Genomic DNA, 6,000 nt, shown 5'->3' on the forward strand with positions numbered 1-6,000 from the left:
GTAGCTTAGCATCTGTGCTACTCCTCAATAACAGAGATCATTATATAAACATTTTTAAATTGATGAAATTCTTATTCAACAGGACTATCACATTCATAAACGTGCAAATTTGAAAGTGTTTAATGTGAAAATTCAATTGAACTTTTTCTTTAGATATAAAGGAAAACAAAATCTAAAATCAAAAATTTTTTGAAAATATCTTTTTATGTTAATTTTTCAGCCTACAAAAACAACTTTTTCATTCTGCTTTATTGGTACGATAATAATATTTTGAGAAGTCTGCGACTCCAGGTACATAATAGAAGAAATAATGGTCTACTATTTGTTATACCTCACTTGATTTTGAACTATTATCCAGTAGTTTTATTTCATTCCTGAAAATTAAAACAATTTTCTGTTTCAGTCTTGCTAAATGAGAAAAAATAAAGAGGTAGAACAGGAAAGAAAAAGCAAAACAAACAAAAGGAAAGAGAAAGAAAGGAAAGAAAAGAAAATAAAGAAAAACAGACAATATATTTAGATGTGTCTTCTTATCTAATGAAATGATGCTCCCATCAAACTATTTAAACCAATGAAATATTCAAATAATTATCTATCTCTCCCCCAAATCCTTAAGGGATAATATTCTGCATATTTAAAGTATGAAGCTCTCTATTGCTCTCCAATTGCAGATAATTAATTGGCTGAAATTATATTCAATTACCTACTGCAACTTTCTTCTGAAAACATTCTTACTTTGCTTGAAAAGCAAGCATCTGATTTTGATCAGCTGTAATTATCATCTTACAAGAGGATTAAGATTAATGAATGACTATACAGTCTTTTATGTCATTAACTTGTTGATTCCATGTAGGATACTTCAGAGAACATGATTCAATATTATCGGGAATTTCTCATAAACATAATTTTTGCATAGAAATCAAAAGCTATTAATGAAGAAGAAAATGAGAAGATAAAAAGAGTGATTGCAAGGACAAGTCTCACTGAACTTAGAGTTTACAAAGTGCATATTTAAATGATAGAAATAAAGGGTAAAAACGAAAACACATAGATGAGTCACATGAGTTTTTAAGATAACTATGTGGACTCATAATGTTCTAAATTAGAAGTTTGTGAAAATTACTAAGACCCACAAACTACATTTGGACTGAAAAATGAATAAAGTATTATTCTTTTTGACAAATGGTAAAATAATATTATATGTAATATTATATGACAGACACTACTTTATTCCTTTTGTAGCGGATTATCTTCTCTGGCAAATAAAATAACTTTCTCACTAAAATAGTATGGTGGAAGAATAAATCTCAAGATAGCTGAAGATATACAAGAGTGCCTGGCTTCTATAGTATGGGGTTAAATCTCATGTTCTGGATTAGCTGTACCTCAGATTACTTCAAAATTATAGAAAAAATGCTAATTTCTCATTGTTGTAGAAAGATAAAGAGATGGAGCTATCAAAATGAGTAAATATTTCTTCTTTCAAAGAAAGAATTAAACTGAATCTATGAATCAAATAGTATTGACTTTGCATATTGATCCAGCTTAAAAGTCTGTAACTGTTTAAGAGCATTTCAGTGATTTTTTGTTCAAACTGATTTAATGAGGAAAAAATCTGGAATATATTATTTTGAGAATATTAAAATAATTTGTGATAATTTGATATCAGAAAAGCATCTTTGTTGCATTCATCAAGCCATTTATGAATAACATCAATTCCATTTAAACAACGTTTTTAAGTGGGTTGAGTGAGAGAATCAGGAAGAATTCAAGTGTCCACATATAAGCAATTAAAAATGTATCTGGCGATAATTTTATGGGCAATATGAAAGGTATAGTATGTGACAATAAAATTAGGGATTCCATAACCATTAGAAGAGCTATACTTAAAGTGAGTGAGTTTCTAAGCCCACACCAGCCTGAAAGATACAATAATGAAATTTATAAATAACATGAAATTGTGATTTCATAAATACATTTTATATAAAACAATCCAAATAAGAATTGTGTACTTCAGACAGAAAGTGTAATAAAATTTGATAATATCTTCTGTATCTATTCTGCTTTTTGCACTAAAGCCCTTTTATCCTTTTTGTTTAACTCAGATATGCATCACTTCCTGCCTGCATTCTTACAGGCTCATAACTGGTCTCTCTGATCTTGCAAGCTGACTCCTCTCCATTTCCCTTGATATTGAAATGATGTTTCCAATATTTACTACAACAAATAAGCACATGACAAGACTCTTGACATCATTGATCATTAAAAAGCTGCAAATTAAAGCTACCATGAGATACTAACACAAACCTTTTAGAATGTGTAAAATTAAAAAAAAAAAAACTCATCATAACTGGTGATAGTAAGGACGTGGAAGAATTGAACTCTGTACAATCACTTGGGGAAATAGTTTAGAATTTTTAAAAAATTTTAAACATACAAGTACCATGTTACCAAGCCGTTCTACTCCTAGATATTTACCCAAAAGAAATGAAAGCATAGATCTCTATAAATAGTTGTAAATAAATGTTTGTACCAGTTTTGTTTGTAGTAGCTAAATACTAGAAACAACCTAAATATCCATCAACAAGTGAATTGATAACACATTGTGTTATATCCATACAATAGAATACATCTTAATGAAAAAAATAGAAAAAACTGAATGAACTATGAATGGACTTGTAAGGATCAAAATACACCATGCTAAAATATGCCATGTTGGCATAATAATTATTTTAAGCTGGAGGCAAATGAGAATCAGCAGATACAGAAAAAAAGTTTTCTCAGAGCTTCTCTTATCTGACTAAAATCAGAAACTTCTGAAAAATGGGGACTGCCATAAATATCCTAGCTCAGGGAAGTTCTATGGCCATACAGCAGAAAGTCAGTGCCGTATGGACCTTCACAGATAATCTAATTAGTTTCCATTCCACCTCCCCATATATTACTATTTACCATCTCACAGTTTACTGCCCTTGAAATCATAAACTTCCTTTTCTCCAAAAACTTACCATTCTTTTGTTAAGTTGGTATGTAAGGCCAAGTTCCAGCCAATCCTTTCAATTACTCATCTTTTAATGCTACCATAATGCATGTTAATATTTTTTTTTTGCTTTTCTCCTGTCAATCTGTCCTTTCTTAATCAAATTTACAGGGCCCCCAGTGAAGAACTTAACAATGAATAGAGAAAACAGAATTTTTCCTTCCCAATATATCCACAGCATGGATTAAACAAAAATGAATATATAGAGTATGGTTCAATTTATATAAAATACTAGAAAATGAAAACTAATTTTAGTGACAGAAAGTAGATCATTTTTTGCTAGAGCAAAGGGTGCTAAGGAGAAGGGTAGGAGAAAGAGTGAAAGATTATAGAAGTATATAAGGAAATTTTGGGGTGATAGGAGTATTCATTTTTTTTGTTGTGGTGATATATTCATGGGTATATGTATACATCAAAACTTATTAAATTGTGTAATAAATATATTGCCTGTTACATGTAAGTTATATTCCATGGGAAATTTGAGACTTTCAGCATGCTGTTACAAAAAACGAAAATAAAAATTATCCAGGACATTCTCACCACAGTTAAACACTGTTAATTAGACCTACTAATGTAAGCAGTTAGATAGAAGAAAGAAAACAAAGTTATTAGCATGGGAAGAGATTCTACTGAGATTTTAACTGTAGATAAAATGAATGTATACATGAAAAATACAAGGAAATCAAGGAAAACATGTAGAAACAAAAATAATTAATAGTGATAGTTGACTATAATGCTAATAAAATATTAATAGTAATTTTAGAAAGCATAATGGAATATAAATTCCTATAAATATTTAGAAAAGATTCTTCATTAAAAAACCAAATTTAAAATAAAGTGAAGTAACGTGTAGGATCTAACTTAAGAAAACTTTAGTACTAGTCTCAAAGACATATAAGAAAACATGAATATGATAGTCTTTTTTGGTGGTAAATTTTATTAAATATATATCTTTAATATACACTATATAACATGAATAAGCTAAGCTACCTTGGTGCTGGCAGCAGCATAGAGTTGTATTTAATACATACACACATACATACTCACATAATCATACACACAATCATATATATACACACACACAATTACACATACACAAACACACCGAGAATTCCAACTTCAGAACTTTTGAAGATTGAGAGATTAATGAGAGAATTATTTTCCTCAACACACACAAAATGTTCTAAAAATACAATTTAACCATTTATTCTCCATATCACAAAACAGCTGTTTCCACTCACCACCTGGTCCCATTTTCTTTTCTAGGTCTGCATCCAAATACCAATCTGCTCTTTGGAACACCTCTTCAGCTGTCAAACCACTTTTGCTCGAAGACTGACCCAATTCGCTTTGTCTGTCAAATTTACCTGGCTAAATCCAGATTCCAGAGAACTTGAAACTGCTAGTAAGAATGGGGTGCCCAGAAATCTCTCAGAATTATATTCCCTCCTTATCCAGGAGTATATGTTTTTTGTTTTGTTTTGTGTGTGTGTGTGCGGTGAGTTTGGAGTACTGTAGTCTAATTTTTATTCCAGTACATACATCTTACAAAAGTGTAAAGGCACAAGTTAAATAATATAAAAAATTAGATAAAAATAAAAAATATTTACAATACATATATGATGCAATATTTTATTCACATTAAAAATATAACAAAATGTAATGTTAGACAATATTGTACACTGTGTAAATTGTATAGCATACTTATGTTTTTATTACGTTAAACAACGCTAAGCCAAAGGAAACTAAAACTACTCAACAAAACATATAAACAACATAAAACTAAAACAAATAGGTGCAGATAAGGAATATGGAGTGTTCACTTAATATTTGTTTTCCTGGCTACTGTAGGCCATTAGATAGTCTTCTGTGTCATGATCAAATGCATCTGTTTCTAGGTTTCCAAAGTTCTAGGAAGTCATGGGCTCTCACATATTTTATCCCATGATTAAAGACACTCTCAAGAGTTGGAAAACTAGTGAATAGTTGGTAATACTGTTTGTAAATCTTGCCAAGCTGGAGGCAGATTCGGAGAAACAAAAAAGGTCCTACTAGGACTTAGGTTCTGGCCTTCAAGAAGGCCCCGTAACTGGGAGTGATTAACACAGGAACAGAAAACCAAATATCCCATGTTCTCACTTAAAAGTGAAGCTAAATATTGAACACACATAGACATAAACATGGGAACAATAGACACTGCAGTCTCCTAGAAGGGGGAGGGAGGGAGGGAGAGAGATGTGGGTCAAAAAAACTACATATTAGGTACTATGCTCACTACCTGTGTGATGGGATCTGTTTCCTAAACCTCAGCATTATGCAATATTCCCATGTAACAAATCTGCACATGTACCCCCTGCATCTGAAACAAAAGTTGGAATTTTAAAAATTAGAAAACAAAAAGAGGAGAAAAATAAGTGGCTACCATGGCAATATTAAGGAAGCACAATCAAATTTTAATTTCATAGTAGAGTTGTCGGAGTTACCCTGGGGAACCAAGTAACATAAATATCATTGAGTCCCTTGATATCAGATTCCCAAAAATCACAATTCTAGCAAATAGGAATAAGTGAATATGATATTCTAATGCAAAATTATACTGTTTCTATATCAAAAGACTCAATGTTATAAAGATACTTATTATTTCTGAATTAACCAGAAAAATCAATATAATCCTATTTAAACCAATTTTTAAGCTGGTAAAATGATACCGAAATGTAACACTGAGATTTTCTTGTGTTTCCACAGCCATGCACTATCATATAGGTAGAAATTTGGGGAATGTTAATATTTCTTCAAAGCCTGTAATATTACTAAACTCAGAATACAAAACAACATAGATCAAAGTATAAAGCTGAATAAGAAATAACAGATATATGTATTCTAAACGTTCCTTTAAGTTACCATATGTGTTATCTAAGACTTCCTTTAATTTTCCATAGGTTTAAGTAAAATGATACAGA

Source organism: Pongo abelii, chromosome 2 (genome assembly GCF_028885655.2).
Source record: "Pongo abelii isolate AG06213 chromosome 2, NHGRI_mPonAbe1-v2.0_pri, whole genome shotgun sequence".
NCBI lineage: Eukaryota > Metazoa > Chordata > Mammalia > Primates > Hominidae > Pongo > Pongo abelii.